The following is a 23,625-nucleotide window of genomic DNA, read 5'->3' as shown; positions in this document are numbered from 1 at the left end:
TAAGGGAGAATTTAGGATGGCCATTGCACCTAATCAGCATGTCTTTTGGACTGTGGGAGGAAACCAGAGTGCCAGAAGGAAACCCATGCAGACACGGGGAGAATGTGCAGACTCCGCACCGACTTTGAGCCAAGCCGAGAATCGAACCTGAGGCAGCAGTGCTAACCACTGTGCCACCCTCAACACCAAGCTGGCTCTAGAACCAGACTAATGACTTATGACACCTGTGTTCTCAGCATTTTGTATGAACATCAGGAAGAGATGCTCAGTAATTTCCTTCTTCGCTGGCTGGACAAGATCACAAATATGCAGTCCACTCTAAGAAGTCTCACAACACCAGGTTAAAGTCCAACAGGTTTATTTGGTAGCACAAGCCACTAGCTTTCGGAGCGCTGCTCCTTCATCAGGTGAGAGGGAGTTCTGTTCACAAACAGGGCATATAAAGACACAAACTCAATTTACAAAATAAAGACTCGCATCCCGGCCATTATTTTGTAAATTGAGTTTGTGTCTTTATATGCCCTGTTTGTGAACAGAACTCCCACTCACCTGATGAAGGGGCAGCGCTCCGAAAGCTTGTGGCTTGTGCTACCAAATAAACCTGTTGGACTTTAACCTGGTGTTGAGAGACTTCTTACTGTGCTTACCCCAGTCCCACGCCGGCATCTCCACATTAGTCCACTCTAAGACAGAGCTCCCTTGTATGTTGACACTAATCAAACGGAAGCAACTTTGGTGCATTGCACAGAAGTGAGAAGGGTGAGCTTTATGTATCGTGAAGGGGAGGCAATGGCCTTGTGATATTATCACAAATCCATTAATCCAGAAACTCAGCTCATGTTCTGGGGACCTGAATCCCGCCACGGCAGGTGGTGGAATTTGAATTGATAAAAAATATCTGGAATTGGGAATCTACTGATGACCATGAAACTATTGTTGATTGTCGGAAAAACCCATCTGGTTCACTAGTGTCCTTCAGGGAAGGAAATCTGCCGTCCTTGCTTGGGTCTGGCCTACAGGTGACTTCAGAGCCACAGTAATGGGGTTGACTCTCAACTGCCCTCGGGCAACAAGGGATGGGCAATAAATGCTGGCCCAGCCAGCGATGCCCATGTCCCACGAATGAATAAAAAAGAAGTAATGGAACCAGACAATCATTGGGGCAGGCTAGGCTCTGCTCTAAGGATGCTTATAGAGGTGATGTAAAGATGCTAAACATCAACTATCACCTGGGAATTTAACTGGCCAATGAAGAAAATGGTGACACCTACTGTGGGGGCTAGCATGTTATCATGACAACCAGTGACTACAACAGCCTGACAACAGGTGCTGACACCAGACGCAACAATGTGCAGCATCACTGGGCAGCTTCACGCGCAGCGCTTTGGGGCAGAACCTCCCTCTCTGTGAAAGCCTGACCTTTCACAGCCAGCAGCAAAGGGCTACCAAATGAAGACAACCCGCCCCATTTTGTTTTAATATTTATATGAAGAATGGTTGCCTTTAAGTCCGAAATATAAACAGGAGCAAGTTCAATAAGGGCTGTGCCGTTGTTCAAGTTTGGGGGGAGGTTCTGACTAAAAGGCCTGGCATAAATGTTTATTTAAGCTTATTTTGAGAACACTAAGTACCCTCGCAGAGATAAATAATAAAGAAGGAAGGATGTAAATTAGTGTAATTTGAGTTTTATGTACTTTCTGATCCTGATTATTATTAGTAACCAATCTCCTTTTTATGTTCACTACAATGTGCTTCAAATTTGCATAAGACACTTGATGGTAGAATCATTGAAACCCTACAATGCAGAAGGAGGCCATTAGGCTCATCGAGCCTGCACCAACAACGACCCCACCCAGCCCCTATCCCTCTAACCCCACATATTTATCCTGCTAGTCCCCCTGACACTAAAAGGCAATTTTAGCATGGCCAATCAACCTAACCCACACATCTTTGGATTGTGGGGGGAAACTGGAGCCCCCAGAGGAAACCCACACAGATATGGGGAGAATGGGCAAACTCCACACAGTCACCAAAAGCTGGAATTGAACCCAGGTCCCTGGCATTATGAGGCAGCAGTGCTAACCACTGTGCCACCATGATTGAGCATATGGAGCCGATTTTATTTCTGCCTGGTTTGAGTGATTGCCTCAGTTAGAACAAAGCAGTGGCTTTTGGCTTCTCTATCCTTTGAACCCTCTGGAAACCTCTTGAAAACCATACCCAATTAATCATTATATTTGGCCGACATCAAAGGAACACGTTGCAGATAAAGGTGTATATGTTCTTGAACCCCTTGAAAACAATCCATTCATATAACCATTGTAGTTATTGACTCCAAAATTATTTCCCTAAATAAAATGTCCTAATGTAACCGTTCTCAGTCTCTTTGAAGAACAGGCTTTCTGTAGTATAGTTATGGATCCCGCTATCTATATTGAATAGTCCCTAGACTTTAATGACTCATGGCTGACTTTATCACTATTGCGTATTTTCTTCTTCAAACGCTTTTTGTATATAAAACTCTGAAAGCAGAAGATAAAGCACGTTTTCTTCTCCTGACACATCAAAGCCAATCCGCTTTATCTTGAAAAAAAATGTTGCTTCACGGTAGAAAGAAGTTTAACTGATAACCCTTAACTCCTCATCACTAAGACACAATACTCCAGCATGTCCAACTGTCACAAGAAAGTGACCTTAAACAGATGTACACTAATGAGCTACTCCCCCATTTCATATGTGGAGACTTATTATTTGAGTGGGAGAATGTTTGCTATTTACCTGCAATGATTAAGGATATAATAATGTAACATAATAAATACAAATTATTTATTTTCAAAGAATTAATCAAGAAATATTTATTTCATCAGCTCTGAGAAGCAATGGTTCTTAAAACATGTTTCTATTATTTTAGTGCACATATGCATTCCACCCGTAAACACGTCACATTCCAGTACCTACCTTAAAGTACCATCATCCATATATTTAGCATGCATAGCTATTTCTTGAAGAGCAGATGTTATACTACAGTAGTAACATCTTAACCTGTCTCATTTTGTTATTGACAAGAAATCTTAAAAGGGGAAGAAAGCCGGTCACAGATTAGAGGGTGAAAGTTACAGGCAATTTACTGACCTCAGTTATAGTTATTACTACAATGACCTGAGTTTCCACAAGGTGCAGTGGTATTCAAGGGCCAACATAAGTAAGCAGGTATAGTCAGAGTAAAGCTCCAGATTCCAGACTATCCAATCCATCAGCTTAACACAAATGGTCACCTCTAAGTCAAACACATGAGTTCAGCCTCCAGTGTAGTTTTGAACACATCACTTAAGCAGTGCAGTGCTAATGGAGTGCTGCGCTAATGGAGTGCTGCATTGTCAGTGGTACCATCTGTTGGATGGGACGTTAAATCCATGCCCCACCTGCCTATTCAAATAGACATATAAGATAATATTTAAATATTTGAAGATGAGAAAGATATCTACCTGTTAGCCAATATACTGTGGGTTTGACTACCTAACACCCTTCAAAAGCAATGCATTAATTGTAAGTATTTTGGGCCAACTTGCAGATCTGACCATAGAATCCCTACAGTACAGAAGGAGGCCTTTTGGGCCATCGAGTCTGTACCGACCACAATCTCCACCCAAGCCCTATTCCCGTAACCCTCATTTGTCCTGCTAATCCCCCTGACACTAGGGTCAATTTAGCATGGCCAATCCACCTAACCCACACATCTTTGGACTGTGGGAGGAAACCGGAGCACCCGGAGGAAACCCACACAGACACGGGGCGAATGTGCAAACTCCACACAGACAGTGACCCGAGGTTGGAATTGAATCCAGGTCCATTTGCGCTGTGAGACAGCAGTGCTAACCACTGCACCACGATGCCGCCCCAGTGATTAGACACTATAAAGTGGAAACTGGGTCACTGAGGTGGAAGCGGGGTCACTGAATATTTTTAAGGCAGAGGTAGATAGATTATTGTTGGGTAAGGGAATCAGAGGGTATCGGGGTTAGATGGGGAATGTAAAACTCAGCAAACAGGTCAGCTATGATTTTACTGAATGGTGGAGCAGGCTCGAAGGGCTCAATGGCCTTCTCCTGCTCCTATTTTATATGTTTGTACGCAAGTGTAAATTCTTCCTTCCTTATTTCTCCCGAAACAAAACTCTGGGAAATAACTAACATAGATAAAGCCTGTTTTAATTGAGTTACTGACAAAATCTACAGGCCTTTTTGTGAGATGGTCTGTGAAAACATTAACAGTGCTGTTACTTACTTCTCTTTTAAGGCACTTTGTCCTTGTTAAGTCAGCTTTAGGGCTGCCAACTGTGATTAAACGTAATCCTGGAGGTTTTGTCACAAGACTCACCCACACGCTCCAGCTGTTAATCGGCCAACACATCCTTTTCTTTTGACATGCTGCCCTCCTACGCCAATTGGAAAACAAAAAAAAACTAATTACCCAATGGAATGTGCTTGACCACCAACCAATCAGCGACCCCCCCACCCCCACCCCCCCCCCCCCCCCAATAATTTAACCAAAAACAGGAAATGCTGGAAAATCTCAGCAGGTCTGACAGTATCTGTGGAGAGAGAACCCAGAGCCAACGTTTCGAGTCTGGATGACCCTTCATCAGTGCTGAAGACAAGGAAAATTGGACCTCCTCACCTTACCTCCTCCCTGCTTACCATCCCAGGGCCCAAATACTCTTTTCAGGTGAAGCAGCACTCCACATACATCTCCTTCAATCTGGTCTATTGCATTCGCTGCTCCCAATGTGGTCTACTCTACATCGGAGAGACCAAACGCAGACTGGGTGACTGCTTTGCAGAACAGCTTTTGACCATCTGCAAGCAGGACCCCAGATCTTCCTGTTGCTTGCCACTTCAACACACCACCCTGCTCTCCTGTCTGCCCTTGGCCTTTTGCAATTATAGAATCCCTACAGTGCAAAAGGAGGCCATTCGGCCCATCAACTCTGCACCGACCACAATCCCACCCAGGACCTATCCATATTACCCCACATATTTACCCTGCTAATCCCTTGACACTAAGGGGCAATTTAGCATGGCCAATCCACCTAGCCCACACATCTTTGGGCTTTGGGAGGAAACCGGAGCACCTGGAGGAAACCCATGCAGACACGGGGCGAACGTGCACACTCCACACAAACAGTGACCCCCAAGCTAGGAATTGAACCCGTGTCCGTGGACTGTGAGACAGCAATGCAAACCACTGCATCTCCATGTCGCAATGTTCTAGTGAACCCCAACGCAAACTGGAGGAAAAGCACCCCATCTTTCGATTGCACTTTACAGCCTTCCGGACTGAACATTGAGTTCAACAACTTCAGAGCATGAATTCTCTCCTCCACTTTCATCCCTTTTCCATTTATTTTATTTCATTTCTTCTTTTCATCTTATTCATCCATTTTTGTTACTTTATATTCTTATTTTTATTTTTCCACTTCTAACATCTCGCTTTCCATCTTGCTCCCCCCCCCCCCCCCCACCCCACTAGGGCCAACTGCCACATTCCTACACTCTGTACCCTTTTTCTGCTATTTACACATTCCGATCTCTTAATGGACGCTATTCACACCATTCTTAGCCTTTATCACCACCATTTCCATTCCTTTTGTCTTTTTGTCTATGCGATTCCTATAAATTACAGCCTCCCCTTCATCCTCATAGTATAAACCTTGTTCGACTTTCCTGGTCTTCAGCTCTGACGAAGGGTCATCCAAACATTGGCTCTATTCTTTCTCCACAGATGCTGTCAGTCCTGCTGAGATTTTCCAGCATTTTTGTTTCAGATTCCAGCATCCGCAGCATTTTGCTTTTATTTCGATATTTTAACATCTGGCAAAAAGAAATGTTAAAAGAAAATGGCAAACAATCTCTTTCAATGTCCTGACAGTTTTCCTCCAGGGTTACACACAGCAGGGTCCTAAAGATTGATTTTCAATTCCTGCAGACTCCACAACCAAACCTGGAGAGTTGGCAACCACCCTCAGAGAATACCTTCGAGAATCAATGATCAATTTTGGTTCAACACTACTGTGCTGAGTGTATCTAAGCAATAATACCCCACTTTTGGGTGAGATGTTAACTCATTCAAAACACACCCACATGCACAAAGTTAAAGTTGGGGGCATTAAAAATGACAGCAGATATGAACAAGTATTAACAAATCATATCTCTATGGACTGCCATTAGCAGCCTTCCCCTTGTTTTTGTGGCTATGACTCATCTTTCATTCCCTCCCCCTGGAGTATAAATATCTCCCACTTTCTATGCCTTTTAGCTTTGACAAAGGCTCATCTGGATTTGAAATGATTTACAGATGCTGCCAGGCCTGCTGAGATTTTCCAGCATTTTCTCTTTTGGCTTCAGATTGCAGCATCCGCAGTCATTTGCTTTTATTTTAACAAGTCATTTGGTGCAACATGAATATTGACAATTCGAGCCCTCATTTAACTGTGAGCCTTAATATCTATCCAGTGGCAATCCCGGAGGCATAAAATACAAATGGAAGCTGGTTATAAAATCCTTTGGGATTAAAAAAAACCTCGCTATTTGCTCTGACGAAGGGTCATCCAGACTCCAAACGTTGGTTTTATTCTCTCCACAGATGCTGTCAGAGCAGCTGAGATTTTCCAGTATTTTCTGTTTTGGTTTCAGATTCCAGCATCCACAGTATTTTGCCTTTATCGCTATTTGATATGCTGCCCTCTATTTGTGTTTTTTCGGAACAAAATTGCTATTTCGTGGCAGTGCTGGAATGAATAAGTGAATAATTTCCTCGGTCTCTCCAAAATTGGCGCCGTAAACAAAAAGTTTATTACATTGGATTCAAAAAGAAGTGCTGTGTGGTCCTCTGAGTCCTTAGCTTAACGCTACTAGCAGGTCACAGAATAATGACCACTGGGGAGGGAGTCTCTCTGCCTGTAGATTTACCCCAGTTGCCTGCCCCAGCCTTCAGAGGTTGGGACGCTGCTCTCTCGGGAGCAGAATCGCTCAGTCAAAGAGGGGACAGCGACGCCCTCTCGCCGCCTGCACTCAGCCACAGCACTGAACCTCTCTCTGCTCCCCCACTGTGGGATCTCGCTGTTACTGAGACGGTCGACACCTGACTCACTCCTCCATTTAAAGAAAGAGGTGCAGGGGGTGGGGAGAGGGGAGGGGAGGGGATACCTACAATTATCTGAGGAATGTTCCTTGGGAGAGTATCCACCAACCACTGAGGAAATACGCGGGGGTGCAAACTGACGTCTTAAAAGCTGGAGAATGTAACGGGCTCATAAGCCTCCTGGCATTCACGCAGTCTGCAGGGACAAGGCTGAAATTGCAACAATCGGAACTCAGTGAGAAGAAGGTCTGTAATTTTCGATTGCTTACATATTCTGTAGAGTCTCCAATTGAGACTCTAATTTTTAATTGTTTGGAAACGCTGTGGTCTCCAACTGAGCGGAAACAGTAGTCTCCAACTGAGTCTAACTTCAATTGTTTGGAAACACTGTGGAGTTCCCAATTGAGACTCTATAATTTTTAATTTGTTTGGAAACATTGTAGAGTGTCCAGTTGATACTCTTGTCATTTCCAATTGTTTAGATACACTGTAGTCTCCAACTGAGAATCCTGTCGTGGACCTTGGTGGCTGAATGTATTTGGTATCAGAATATCTGAAGCTCTTTGAACTCGGCTGGTGTTTAACACAATGCGCAAATATATATTTCCTTTCCGTATGAATTTCTTTTCGTAAGCGCCTGCTTATGGAGTGCCCATCATTAAACAAAAAGTGTTTTGGCGATTCTGTTTTAAAATGAGTCTGCTGGAATGCACCGTGAAATTTACAAGCGATTTTTCATTGCAAAATGTATAATTAAAGTGCTGGGAGTTGAGTGGCTGATCATTCTCTCTGTGGTTTCTTCTGTGTCGGTTGTGGTACACTTCTTTGCAGTAATCCGTTCTGTTCCTTCTGTGTGACAGGCGAAGGTAGACGTGCAAATAAGTTTATCGCGGTTCACTTGTCAAGGTACAAGTGGCATCGCTTATAGGAGTGTTTCAAAGGACAGGATGCGGGCTAACACCTAGTGTTATTCCGGAAATATTTGGCTAGTTACTGCAGTGAGGCCCATTCGAGATCCAAGGAAAGGGTCAGCCTGGGCGGGGTGTCGGGTGTTAGAAATTACAAAGACTGTTTAAGAACAGTTTAAACATAAACAGACAGTGGGATAGGTCTGTGTTTTTGTTTACAGTGTCCTGACTTTTCGTTTACTGTGGAATCACAGGAATATACAACACACATCGAGGCCATTCGGGCCGTCGTATTTGTGTCGGCAGAAATAGAGCTATCCCTGTTTGGTCCCACTTTACAGGACTTGGACCCTATCCTTATTGCAGGTTCAGTAAGAAGTCTCACATCACCAGGTTAAAGTCCAACAGGTTTATTTGGTATCACCAGCTTTCGGAGTGCTGCTCCTTCATCAGGTGAGTTATCAGGTAATGAAGGAGCAGCGCTCCGAAAGCTCGTGATGCCAGATAAACCTGTTGGACTTTAACCTGGTGTTGTGAGACTTCTTACTGTGCCCACCCCAGTCCAATGGTGGCATCTGTGAGACTTCTTACTCTGCCCACCTCAGTCCAATGCCAGCATCTGTGAGACTTCTTACTGTGCCCACCCCAGTCCAATGCCAGCATCTGTGAGACTTCTTACTGTGCCCACCCCAGTCCAACGCCGGCATCTCCACATCATTGCAGGTTACCACATTTCAAGCTCATTTGCAAATGCTTCTTCAATGTGGGAAAGGTTTCTATTTCTGTCATTCTTTAAAGCAGTGAGTTCTTGACCCCCATCAGCCATTACATGACAGACATTTCCTCAAATTCTCCTCTAACCCTCCAACCAATTATTTTAAATCCATACACCCCAGAAGGATGAGAAGAATGGAGGGTATTATCCAGTCATAGAATCCCTACAGTGCATAAAATCATAGAAACCCTACAGTGCAGTAGAAGGCCATTTGGCCCATGATGTCTGCGCCAACCACAATCCCACCCAGGCCCTATCTCGTAACCCCACGTAATTACCCTCCTAGTCCCCCTGACACGAAGGGGCTATCTAGCATGGCTAATCCACCTAACCCGCACATCTTTGGAGTGCGGGAGGAAACCAGAGCACCTGGAGGAAACCCACGCAGACATGGGGAGAGTGTGCAAATTCCACACAGTCAGTGACCCGAGGCCGGAATTGAACCCGGGTCCCTGGCACTGTGAGGCAGCAGTATGCCACCATGGCACCCACAGCCAAACACTCAGTTACTGTAGCCCTTTAAGTATTTTCCTCTGGGCTTCCAATCTCTTGCTGATGTTAAAGTGAGTGCTTTATTCTCGTTTGAATCTCAAATGGAGTGATTGAGAATCACTGACCAGATTCATTCAACGGGTAATTGGCATATATATTCCAAAAAAAAGTTTCTAATCACCAGTAAAGGTTAGGCCAAAGGAAAATGAAAGTTTAAATCTAACTTTAGGGTGCACGTTAATAATGTAGAGGGCTAAAGAATAATGTTAGAAAGGAAGGACTCTCCAGTATTGGAGCATATGATTGTTAAAAAAAGACCATTGTAAAAACAAAATTCCACTATTCAGCAATTTGTGAGGAGATGATGATGATGTAATGTTAATAATCCAAAAACTCAGGCTTTGGAGACATGGGTTCAAATCCCTGTTGGAATATAAAGTTAGTCTCATTAATGGTAGCCATAATAACTATCATTGATTGTTGAAAAATCCCAACAGGTCCACTAATGTCCTTTAGGGAGGGAAATCTGTCATCCTTACCCAGTCTGGCCTGCATGTGACTCCAGATCCATGGCAACATGGTTGACTCTTAACTGCCCTCTGAAATGGCCTAGCAAGCCTCTCAGTTTAAGGGCAATTAGGGATGGGCAACAAATGCTGGCCTTGCCAGTAATGCCCACATCTCATGAAAAAACAATTCTGGTACTTTGTGACTAATACCCACAAATGACTATATAAACTGATGGATTGTTATTAAATACCAGAGTGGTTCACTAATGAAATCAACATTTCTTTCCTGTCTAGCATGCATGTGATTTCAGCCCCATACTATGGGGCCTCCTTCAGAACTATCAAATAATGGGCAATAAATGTTGGTTTACCAGCATAATTCAACCCCAAGAACTTTTTTTAAAAAAAGCTGCTTTTGAGAAAAGGTCGAGGAATGTTTCTAAAGCGGGCCAATGGGCTTGACTTGTCTTAATGGGTTGTTGACTGAACTACTCTTTATCTCCTTCCTGGATGTTCTTGTGTATGCCTTGGGGTCATGAAATTCCATGAATACAAGAAAGTGAAAGACTCTTCTTCGAAGTAAAATGCTGATGTCCTGGGATGATTGCTGTCTTAATCACTTAAAGTCTGTTTGATGGTTTGTAATAATCACAAGTGCCTTTGATATAGCTTCGCAATGTAATGCTGTTTGCAAAACTGCTAATACAGATCATTATCATTAGAAGATCATAGAATCCTCACAGTGCAGAAGGAGGCCATTCGGCCCATTGGGTCTGCACCGACTCAGCACCTTATCCAGGCCCTATCACCATAACCCCATGTATTTACCCTGCTAATCCCCCTAATCTACACATTTTAGGGCATTAAGGGGCAATTTAGCATGGCCAATCCACCTAACTTGCACATCTTTGGACTGCGGGAAGAAACTGGAGCACCCGGAGGAAACTCACGCAGACACAGGGAGAACGAGCAAACTCTACACAGTCGCCCAAGGCTGGAATCGGACTTGGGTCCCTGGCGCTGTGAGGCATCAGTGCTAACCATTGTGGCACTATGCCACCTTCATAGAAAATGTTCTTTTGTGTGCCATTTTAAACATGCTAAAGGAACATATTAATGAATGACCTGCAATTTTCATTAGTGTGTAGAAAATATCTTGTCATTTTTCTAGATTGAAATTCATTATAAGACACACTTTATACCTCCAGCATATCAAAATAATATGGTATCTGACAGCCTACACAGGATAAATATTTAAGGATCATAGTCACTTATATTTTGTAACCAATTAATAGTTATGAAGTATTTATACATTAAGTTTAAAAAAAAACCTTTGAATTTGCAAAAACCAGCCCCAACATCTAGTTGGTTGGATCATATCAGTATTAAGTTAAAATCTATATCTGCATACACTTGCCACTGTTACGTTGCCATAAATGTCACATTTTTTCCTTTTAACTTTCCATGCCCACATTTATATTGGAAATTATTTTTCTAAACTCCACATGGTCCTCCACAATGGTGTTATGGTCCATCATGAGGGTAGGTTCTCATTTTACATGTTAGTGTAAGGCTTACTAATGGCAAGAAATTTGTCTGTGGTGGGATTCTTGATCACTCATTTTGAGGTCCACTTGAAAATCAAATCATGCAGCCACAGGGTGGCAAAATAGATTTTATCTCCCACCCCATTTTCCAGTGAAAATGAGGTGATGAACACACGGTGGCACAGTGGTTAGCACTGCTGCCTCACAGCGCCAGAGACCCAGATTCAATTCCTGGCTTGGGTCTCTGTCTGTGTGGAGTTTGCAGGTTCTCCCCGTGTCTGTGTGGATTTCCTCCGGGTGCTCCAGTTTTCCTCCCACAGTCTGAAAGACGTGCTGTGCTGGTCAGGTGAATTGGCCATGCTAAATTCTCCCTCAGTGTACCTGAACAGGCACCGGAGTGTGGCAACTAGAGGATTTTCACAGTAACTTCATTGCAGTGTTAACGTAAACTGACTTGTGACACTAATAAATAAACTTAAACTTAAAATCACTTTCCCATGTGCAGTGACATGACTAGTTGACTGGTATATAATATAAAATATACTCAACCATACGGGCCCCAATGCTTATATTAGACATACATGGAGATGTGATTTGTCTGCTATCTGTGATTGATGTGGAGATGCCGGCATTGGACTGGGGTAAACACAGTAAGAAGTTTAACAACACCAGGTTAAAGTCCAACAGGTCCAACTTCTATCTGTGATTGAACCATAGAATAATTACAATGGAGAAGGAGGGCATTCAGCCCATCAATTCCATGCTGGCTGGCTGCATGAGCAACCCAGCTAGTGCCACTCCCTGTTCTAATGCTGCAATTGTTTTTAATTTCAAGTATGAAACTAATCCTCCATTGAAAGCCGGATTGAATCTGCCTCCACCATCCTTTCAGCAAGTGCTTTCAAGATCATAACCACTCACTGTGTAAAAATCTGTTCCTTTAACCAAGCACCTTAAATTAATTTCTGCCCTCGTGTTCTGAATCCTTTTGTCTTTAGGAATGGTTTCTTTCCGTTTCTCTGTCAGATCCCTCATTAATTTGGAGACCTCTATCAAATCTCCTTTCAACATTCTCTGCTTTCAGGAGAACAACCTCAGCAATCTGTCCACACAGCTGAGACCCCCTAATCTCGAGAACCACTCTAGAAAATATTTTCTCCATTCTCTCTAAGGTTCTCTCTAACACTCTTCCTGAAGTGTGTGCCGAGAATTCGTCGAATTCCTGCAGTGCAGAAGGAGACCATTTGGCCCATCGAGTCTTCACCGACTCCCCGACAGAACATCACGCCTAAGCCCTATCCCGGTAACCCCACATATTTACCCCGCTAATCCCCCTAACCCACACATCCTGGGACACTAAGGGGCAATTTAATATGGCCAATCAACCTAACCTGCACATCTTTGGAGTGTGGGAGGAAACCGGAGCATTCGGAGGAAACCCACACAGACATGGGGCGAATGTGCAAACTCCACACAGTGACCCAAGGCCGGAATTGAACCCAGGACCCCTGCGGTGTGAGGCAGCAGTGCTAACCACTGTGCCACCCCACAGTCATAGTGAACATGGTACTCCCATGTTCCCAAACAAGTGTTTTGCAAGCGTTTATCATAACTTTCTTGCTTTTGTACTTTATTTATAAAACCCAGGATCCAATTGGGTTTTTAAATTACTTTTTCAACCTGTTCTGCAACATTCAATTAAAAGCAACAATTTTGTGGATGTTGGAAGTTTGATGAAAACAGAAAATGCTGGATAAAGTCAGTAGGTCTGGCAGTATCTATGGAGAGAGAAACACAGTTAATATTTCATGTCCAACTTGAACGTGCTGACTCCGCACAGACAGTGACCCAAGCCAGGAATCGAACCTGGGTCCCTGGCGCTGTGAGGCAGCAGTGCTAGCCACTGTGTCACCGTGTGTCTATCACTTCACTTTCTTCTACAGAATTGAAGAGGGATAGAAATGTGATGAATTATATACTGGGAGAGGAGAGTGGGGCAGAATGGAAAGTCAGTGATAGGTCGGAGCTAAGGAGAGATTGACAAAGATGTCAGGGACATGAGACAAAGGGGCTGTTAGTGGTGCCATTAGGGACTGAAGAGTGCTAATAGTGGCAAAGGTAAGTAAGCAGAATGTGTTAATAGAAGAACAGAAAGGAGTCTCACAACACCAGGTTAAAGTCCAACAGGTTTATTTAGAATCACGAGCTTTTGGAGCGCTGCTCCATCATTAGGTGAGTCAAGGAGCAGTGCTCCGAAACCTCGTGATTCCAAATAAACCTGTTGGACTTTAACCTGGTGTTGTGAGACTTCTTACTGTGCTTACCCTAGTCCAGTGCTGGCATCGCCACATCATAGAAGAACAGAGGTCAGTGTTCAGTGGGAGCAAAGCTGGCCATGTGGGAGGGGTAGGGTTGCGTTGGCTTTAAGCCAGGGGAATCGAATAAAAGAAAAAAGGGGGATGGCAAGATGGAGGGGAAAGTTCACAGAGTAAAGTTGTTGGACTCAATGTTGAGTCCGGAAGGTTGTGATGTGCCTAATGGGAAGATGAGGTGTTGCTGAACAACATGTCCTCTTGGACTCTGTCACTATCACCTGTACAGTTTGTAATACTTCCAAGTTTGATGTCGTCTGCAAATGAAGTCCAGATCATTAATATAGATCACAAAAATTACTGACCTGGGAAACCTGTGTACCACCTTCCAGTCCAAAAGACAACTGTTCACCACCTTCTCGATATTTTCTTTGCCAATTTTATACCCATGCCACTGCTGCCCCCTTTAGAATAAGGACTTGAAGTTTGCTGGCAAACCTATTATGTGGCACTTAACAAATGCCTTTTTGAAGTCCATATACACCACATTAACCTCATTGCCTATTTCAACTCTCTTTCTTACGCATCAATAAAATCATTAAAGTTAATTAAACACCATTTGCCTTTAACATATCGATGTTGGTGCTCCTTAATACACAATGGTCCGTGTGACTGTTGATTTTCTCCCACATTATCATTTCTAAAAGCTTCCCTATCACTGAATTTAAACTGACTGACATGTAGTTACTGGATTTATCCTTACGCTCTTTTTATGAACAAGGGCATTTACAATTCTCCAATACTTTGCTCCCACCCATGTGTCCAAGGACAATTGGAAGATTTTGGCCTGTACCTCAGCATCTTAAGATGCATCCCATCCAGACCGGGGGACTGATCTACTCCTTTAAGTGCAGCCTCTTTATTAATTTTAAGCCCACCTGGTATCTCAATTTTTCTTTAACTATGACTTTCCTTGATAAAGATAGATGCAAAACGTTCATTGAGTACATCAGGTACACACTCTGCCTCCATGAATAGGTCACCTTTCTAGTTCCTACTTGGTTCCACTCATCCTCATACTACCCGTCTACCATTTATATGCCAGTAGAATATTTTAGGATTCCCTTTGGTGTTAGCTGCATTCTCTAATTTCCCTTTGCACTTTCCCTCTGAACTTTTGATATTCTCACTTGTATTGGATATCTATCTGAAGAGAAAAAGGATAGCATGGCTGCGGGGAAAGGGCAGGGGAATGGGACCAGCTGAGCAGCTCTTGCAGAGAGCCGGGATGCACATGGTGGGCTGAATGGCCTCCTGTGCTGTTACCGTGCTATGATTTTGTGTATTAGCAACGTAATATCTGCCAAACCTCCCCCCTTTTCCTGCTGTATCTTATTCTCTGCCTCTTTCGCCACCCAGCTTTGGTTTTGATTGCTCTGCCTGTTTGCCCTTGTGGGAACGTACCTAGACTCTATCTGAAGGCTGGTAATAACTGGTATATCATGGCAGCATTAATAAAATAATAAACATTCAAAAAATGAACTGGTAAGGAGTTAAGTTTCCATTATCTGACGGCCTGAGTTTTTGAGATATGTCGTTCTGCATGGTGATTTATTACCAATAGTCTAAACATGAAGCGGAACTGGCAGCAATGTTCACTTTTGTGTATCAGGGAGAAGAGTGAATATTCAAGGCATTAAGTAATATAAAATTTAAACTCTTAAGATCCAGCATAGACACAATAGACTAAATAATCTCCTGTGCTGTTTAACTCAAAGCTCTAAGCGCTAAGGCACGGTGGCATGGGGTGCCACAGTGGCACGGTGGTTAGCACTGCTGTCTCACAGCGCCAGGGGCCTGGGTTTGATTCCTGGCTTGGGTCACTGTCTGTGTGGAGTTTGCACAGTCTCCTCGTGCCTGCGTGCGTTTCCTCCGGGTGCTCCGGTTTCCTCCCACATTCCAAAGATGTGCATGAAAGGTGAATTGGCCATGCTAAATTCTCCCTCAGTGTACCCGAACAGGAGTGTGGCAGCTAGGAGATTTTCACAGTAACTTCACTGCAGTGTTGATGTAAGCTTACTTGTGACACTAAGAAATAAACTTTGACTTTAAAATAACTGGGCCCTCTTGATACTGTTGTTCTTTTCCAATGCTGATGGACTTGCCATCTTCTTCAAGATGCTGTAGTTTTATTTCAAAGTTCCAGAGTAAGCCCTTTTTATCTTTAAATTAAGATGAGTTGCTAACAATCTTTACTGGCTTTGGATTTTTTTTCCTCTCTCAACATTTGACGATTACATTTGAACACAAGGATGGAGAGAATGTTGGCCTCTGTGGCGAAGCAGACTTGAAGCGCAATTATTGGAAAGCATTGCTGCACAATTAACTAATCACTGGGTTATTAAATATATTGCAAGCAAGATTTAATCGTTCTTTCTGTTTCTGCAGGGTAAAGTGCGTTATATTGAGATTGAAAGGATCATTTTCATATTTTCCACCTCTGGTCTGCTGGTATGCAACACATAATGGAAATTTGACATTAGATTTTATGACCATTTTAGTCAGTGATTGGAAAATAATATGCAAACAGTATATGGTTGAAATGAAGCCATGTTGCTCAGGACAGAATCATTCTTATTTTTTCTGCTAATTGTCACCCTCTCATTCTCTCTAAATGTTGTGCATGTACATATAAACATACAAACATGAAGCAGGCGTGTGCCAGGCCCTCGAGCTTGCTCCGCCATTTAATAAGATCATGGCTGATCTGACAGTAATCGCAAATCTACATCCCGACTACCCCCAATAACCTATCACCCCCTCACTTGCCGAGAATCTATCCACCTCTGCCTGGAAAAATATTCAGAGATTCTGCTTCCACCACCTTTTCAGGAAGAGAGTTCCAAAGTCTTACAACCCTCAGAGAGAAGACATTTCTCCTCATCTCTGTTTTAAATGGGTGACCCCTTATTTTTAACCAGTGACCCCCTAGTCCTAGATTCTCCCATAATCTCTCCACATCCACGCTGTCAAGACCCGTCAGGACCCCACAAGTTTCAATCAAGTCGCCTCTTACTCTTCTAAACTCCAGCAGATACAAGCCTAGTCTGTCCAAGCTTTCCATAGAACCATAGAACATCACAGCACAGAAACAGGACTTTTGGCCCTTCTTGCCTCTGCCGAACCATTTTTGTGCCTAGTCCCACTGACCTGCACCTGGACCATATCCCTCCACACCCCTCTCATCCATGTACCTGTCCAAGTTTTTCTTAAATGTTAAAAGTGAGCCCGCATTCACCACCTCATCTGGCAGCTCATTCCAAACTCCCCCCACTCTCTGTGTGAAGAAGCCCCCCCGCTAATATTCCCTTTAAACTTTTCCCCCCTCACCCTTAACCCATGTCCTCTAGTTATTTTCTCCCCTAGCCTCAGTGGAAAAAGCCTGCTTGCATTCACTCTATCTATACCCATCATAAATTTTATACACCTCTATCAAATCTCCCCTCATTCTTCTACGCTCCAGAGAATAAAGTCCTAACCTATCCAACCTTTCTCTGTAACTCAGTTTCTCAAGTCCCGGCAACATCCTTGTAAACCTTCTTTGCACTCTTTCAACCTTATTAATATCCTTCTTGTAATTAGGTGACCAAAACTGCTCACAATACTCTAAATTCAGCCTCACCAATGTGTTATACAACCTCACCATAACATTCCAACTCCTATACTCAATACTTTGATTTATAAAGGCCAATGTACCAAAAGCACTCTTTACGACCCTATCTACCTGTGACGCCATTTTTAGGGCATTATGTATTTGTATTCCAAGATCCCTCTGTTCTACTGCATTCTTCAGTGTCCTACCATTTACCTTGTATGTTCTACCTTGGTTTGTCCTTCCAAAGTGCAATACCTCACACTTGTCTGCATTAAACTCCATCTGCCATTTTTCAGCCCATTTTTCTAGCTGGTCCAAATCCCTCTGCAAGCTTTGAAAACCTTCCTCACTGTCCACTACACCTCCAATCTTTGTATCATCAGCAAACTTGCTGATCCAATTTACCACATTATCATCCAGATCATTGATATAGATGACAAACAACAATGGACCCAGCACTGATCCCTGTGGCACACCACTAGTCATAGGCCTCCTCTCAGAGAAGCAATCCTCCACTACCACTCTCTGGCTTCTTCCATTGAGCCAATGTCTAATCCAATTTACTACCTCTCCATGTATACCTAGCGACTGAACCTTCCTGACTAACCTCCCATGCGGGACCTTGTCAAAGGCCTTACTGAAGTCCATGTAGACAACATCCACTGCCTTCCCTTCATCCACTTTCCTGGTAACCTCCTCGAAAAACTCTAATAGATTGGTTAAACATGACCTACCACGCACAAAGCCATGTTGACTCTCCCTAATAACTCCCTGCCTATCCAAATATTTGTAGATCCTATCTCTTAGTACTCCTTCCAATAATTTACCTACTACTGACATCAAACTTACCGGCCTATAATTTCCCACATTACTTTTTGAGCCTGTTTTAAACAACGGAACAACATGAGCTATCCTCCAATCATCCGGCACGTCACCCGTGGATACCGTCATTTTAAATATATCTGCCAGGGCCCCTGCAATTTCAACACTAGTCTCCTTCAAGGTCCGAGGGAATACCCTGTCCGGTCCTGGGGATTTTTCTACTCTGATTTGCCTCAAGACAGCAAGCACCTCCTCCCCTTTAATCTGTATAGGTTCCATGACCTCCCTACTTGTTTGCCTTATTTCCATAGACTCCATGCCAGTTTCCTTAGTAAATACTGATGCAAAAATAATATCTCCCCCATTTCTTTTGGTTCCATACATAGCCGACCACTCTGATCTTCAAGAGGACCAATTTTATCCCTTATTATCCTTTTGCTCTTGATATACCTGTAGATGCTCTTAGGATTATCCTTCACCTTGTCTGCCAAAGCAACTTCATGTCTTCTTTTAGCCCTCCTGATTTCTTTCTTAAGTAGTTTCTTGCACTTTTTATACTCCTCAAGCATCTTATTTGCTCCCTGTTGCCTATACATGTCATACATCTCTCTCTTCTTCTTTATCAGAGTTCCAATATCCCTCGAGAACCAAGGTTCCTTATTCTTATTCACTTTGCCTTTAATCCTGATAGGAACATACAAACTCTGCACTCTCAAAATTTCTCCTTTGCAGGCCTCCCACTTACCATTCACATCCTTGCCAGAGAACAGCCTGTCCCAATCCACGCTTTTTAGATCCTTTCTCATTTCTTCAAATTTGGCCTTTTTCCAGTTTAGAACCTCAACCCGAGGACCAGATCTATCTTTATCCATGATCAAGTTGAAACTAATGGCATTATGATCACTGGAACCAAAGTGTTCCCCTACACACTCTTCCGTCACTTGTCCTAACTCGTTTCCTAATAGGAGATCTAATATTGCATCCTGTCTAGTTGGTACCTCTATATATTGATTTAGAAAATTTTCCTGAACACATTTTACAAACTCTAACCCATCTAGACCTTTAACAGTATGGGAGTCCCAATCTATATGTGGAAAATTAAAATCCCCTACTATCACAACTTTATGTTTCCTGCAGTTGTCTGCTATCTCTCTGCAGATTTGCTCCTCCAATTCTCGCTGACTATTGGGTGGTCTATAATACAACCCCATTAACGTGGTCATACCTTTCCTGTTTCTCAGCTCCACCCATATGGCCAAGGTAGACAAGCCCTCCAATCTGTCCTGCCTGAGCACTGCTGTAACATTTTCCCTGACCAGAAATGCCACCCCCCCACCCTTCATCCCTCTGCCTCTATCACGTCTGAAACATCGGAACCCTGGAACATTGAGCTGCCAGTCCTGCCCCACCTGTAGCCAAGTTTCACTAATGGCTATAATGTCATAATTCCATGAGTCAATCCACGCCCTCAGCTCATCTGCCTTCCCCACAATACTCCTGGCATTGAAATAGACACACCTCAGAAGATTATTACCACCACACACAACCCTTCTATTTGTGATTTTGCATGAACTATTAACATCATTTATTTTCACCCTCGCTCCACTATCTGCTCTGGCACTCTGGTTCCCATCCCCTTGCAAATCTAGTTTAAACCCTCCCCAATAACACTAGCAAACCTCCCTGCAAGTATATTGGTCCCCTTGTAGTTCAGGTGTAACCCGTCTCTCTTGTACAGGTCCCACCTGCCCCAGAAGAGGTCCTCATAAGAACCATAGAATTCCTACAGTGCAGAAGAAAGCCATCCAGCCCATCGAGCCTGCACGCACAACAATCCCACCCTGACCCTATCCCTGTAACCCCACTTATTTACCCCACTTTACAAACTCTGCACAAACAATCACCCGAGGCCAGAATTGAATCCGGGTCCCTGGCACTGTTAGGCTGTAGTGCTAACCACTGTGCCACCGTGACGCCCAACCTGCTGCCAACTGGCAGGGTATTCCTCAAATATACACATCACACATCATTGATATGTCCAAATCGCTATTTTAACTTGAAGGATGCGTCGGTTCCCACCTGGCCAAGTCTGGTGGAAGCTGGTTTGTGAATCTGAAGAGATCCAGGCAGGTAAATTATTTTCCCTTTTAGGTTTTCTTCTGAACCGGTGGTGGCAGGGTTGCCCCTTTAGGCTCTGAACGGGAACCTTTAATTTGTGTTCTGGTTCTGGGTGTTGCTAGGAGGGGTGGCCATTTCTTGATCATATGTAATTGCCCTTGAGAAGGTGGGGGTGAGCTACCTTCTTGGACTGCTGCATTCCAAGCAGTGTAGGTACACACACAGCGCTGTTGATTTTGATTTGATTTACTATTGTCACATATATTTGTATACAGTGAAAAGTATTGTTTCTTGTGCGCTATGCAGGCAAAGCATACCGTTCATAGAGAAGGAAAGGAGAGCATGCAGAATGTAGTGTGACAGTCATGTTTAGGGTATAGAGAAAGATCAACTTATATAAGATAGGTGCATTCAAAAGTCTGATAGCAGCAGGTGATCTCAGAATTTTGTATCTTTTTCCCGATGGAAGAAGATGGAAGAGAGTATGTCCGGGGTGTGTGGGGTCCTTGATTATGCTGGCTGCTCTTCCGAGGCAGTGCGAAGTGTAGACGGAGTCAATGGATGGGAGGCTGGTTTACGTGATGGACTGGGCTTCGTTCACGACCCTTTGTAGTTTTTTGCGGTCTTGGTCAGAGCAGGATTTGATTTGATTTGCTTTGATTTGATTTATTATTGTCACATGCATTAGTATACAATGAAAAGTATCGTTAGGGAGGGAGCTCCAGATCTTAGACCCACCAACAATGAAGGAATGGCAAAATGTTTCTAGGTCAGGAGGTGGAGACATTCCTATCTGCCCATTGCCCTTAATCTTCTAAGCAATTCGAGGTCATGGTTTTGGGAGTGGAGGAAGATTTGGTGAGCTGCTGCCCTTTGGAATGACCACCTACTGTCCAAACAGGGCAGCACTGTGGCACAGAGATTAGCGCTGGTTAGCACTGCTGCCTCGCAGCACCAGAGACCCAGATTCGATTCCCGGCTTGGGTCACTGTCTGTGTGGAGTCTGCACATTCTCCCCGTGTCTGCATGGGTTTCCTCTGGGTGCTCCGGTTTCCTCCCACACTCCGAAAGATGTACTGGTTAGGTGCATTGGCCATGCTTAATTCTCCCTCAGTGTACCCGAACAGGCGTCAGAGTGTAGCAACTAGGGGATTGTCACAGTAACTTCATTGCAGTGTTAATGTAAACCTACTTGTGAAGCTAATAAATAAACTTAACTTAAACTGATGATAATACCATTAGCCCATCACCTCCATGGTGTTCAGTATTCCTCTGATTTCAGCTGAAGAATGCAGAATCTTCATTGATAAAGATGATAGATTATGTATGGACATTGAATGCTTTTATTTTGATACATAGATGTGGATGAGCTGCTGTTACTGAGCAAGTACAATCGATGAGTCTGAGTCAACTTATCTGCGGGTTGAATGCCTGGCCCTTTAAATAATATGGCTAACTCTGGCGGGTGTCCATATGTTAATTAATGAATGATAGGCAAATACATTGAATCAACCAGCGTGATTGAACTTGGTAAATCATGTGTCAAGTCAGCTGCTTGACATCACGTTCTTTGTCAGTTGGGAAGTTTCCAATGCTCGAATGAATCCTACAGAATAATGGGCTGACAGGATTGCAGTAATGATGTTTATTCTGTGATTTATTTTACTGAGAAACAGATGGGTAGCGTGTGTGTTAGGAATTACAAGATGTGTAGGCTTTAAGGTCAGAAACCAGTAGACTTTTGAGGCTTCTTTGAAATTGAACGCATCATTGAATACTGAATTCAAGACAGCTTTGGAGAGGTTCAGCTTGTGGTTTCAGCTTCACATCTCGCCTATCAGTCACTTCAGCTACAGCCAGAGGAGATTCATTTATCTCCCAGCGATCCCACCTGGCCAAACAATCACTTGTAAAGCATCTGAAACATACCAGAAAGGGTGTTGCACACTTTCAGCAAATCTCTTACCATCAAATCATTTCCAAATGGAGATTTTGATGGTTAATAAAGCCCGGCTCAATCATGTCACATTTTTCATAATTCTCCCAGCACAGTCAGATGGAAATCAGAGATTGCTTGGATTCTTGAAATGAACACAGAAATGGATACGCAGACAGTCTGGGCCGGCACCGGCACTGTAGAAGTCGGAGGCCCTTCGGGTGGGATGTGCAGCATCTCTGCCCACTTACAGTACAACCACATGGCATCCTGTGTTGGCAAAGACGCTCATTCGAGCATTGGAAACTTCCCAACTGACGAGAATGTGATGTCAAACCCACATCCAAATCTGCATCCAACCCGCAGATAAGTTGACTCAGACTCATCTATGTTGTTGCAAAGTTTTCGAAAGTACTCTGGAGGTGTTAGAATGAGTTGCTGGATTGGGCAGGGATGCTGCGTCCTCACGGAGTGGAGGGGGTGGGGTGCAGAGGATTAGGTGACCTGCCCATACAATGGCTGCAGGGGGATGGAGCAGAGGCTGTGGGGAGGGTAAACTCTTCCAGTTTGGAGCCAGACTCCTCCATGATCCTTGACAATGAGTGAAGGAGACTGCCAGGCATGCCAGCCAATTCACTCAGCATCCCGCTGTGTCTGCCCAACTGCGCTTTCCTGCATGTCACCACTCATGGCCAGTGACTCACCTCATACAGATCCTAACTCTGCACTAGCCTCTCAGGTATTCGGAATGCCAATAATTGTGTTGTGAGCGTCAGAGCAAGTGGATAGGCCTTCTACATAATGCGCCTCTTTTCTTCCCGGGGCTGCTGGGACTGGACATGTGACAGTTCGTGAGTGTCTGAGAGCAGGAAATCAGAAAGGGGAAGGTCAGGGTGAGGGCAGTGGGGTGGGGGTTGGAAAGCAAGCGACCCGCGGTTGCACCATCACCAGGCCGGATCGTAGGATGAGAAGTGAGCTGGAAGTCGAGAGGGGGCGTATGAGTCAGGAACATCCCATCAGAGATGATGGATGCCACGGGTTCGAGCACAGGAAGCAGCATGATGTGGAGTGCCATCTCCTCCTCGGAGCTCAGAAGTCCTTGTCCCCACTTCCTCCCCACTCCCCGAGGTCACAGGTGACTCTGTCCGATGGAAGAGGGCACAGATTAACAGTGATTGTGTGGCACTGTGTTTGGGTTTGGGTGATGTGTCTGGCATAGCTGAGTAGTTGGCAATTTGCGGAAGCAGAAAGGGCCGTGGATGAAGGTGAGCTGGATGATAGGCCGGAGTACTGGATGCCAGGAACGGCTGCTGGGTGAGTGATGGGCTGCTGTGAATCGGGAAATGTGGGGTTACGGGGATAGCACCTGGGCGGGATTATTGCCAGTGCAGGCTCGATGGGCCGAATGGCA

General features: G+C 44.1%; 1 protein-coding gene across 2 annotated transcripts in view; it reads left to right on the top strand.

The window, feature by feature from the left end:
- Positions 1 to 7,191: 7,191 nt before the first annotated feature.
- The window catches only part of tbxa2r (thromboxane A2 receptor), a 38,260-nt gene continuing 21,826 nt past the window's right edge, over positions 7,192 to 23,625 (top strand). For both annotated transcript variants that reach the window (XM_078198773.1, XM_078198774.1), the window contains exon 1: positions 7,192 to 7,386. The gene's annotated coding sequence lies outside the window, so the exon portion shown is untranslated. The remainder of the gene's footprint in view (positions 7,387 to 23,625) is intronic.

The sequence above is a fragment of the Mustelus asterias genome, chromosome 26, assembly GCF_964213995.1.
Source record: "Mustelus asterias chromosome 26, sMusAst1.hap1.1, whole genome shotgun sequence".
NCBI lineage: Eukaryota > Metazoa > Chordata > Chondrichthyes > Carcharhiniformes > Triakidae > Mustelus > Mustelus asterias.
Note: the sequence above shows the minus strand (reverse complement) of the source record. Positions and strands in the feature narration are given on the sequence as shown.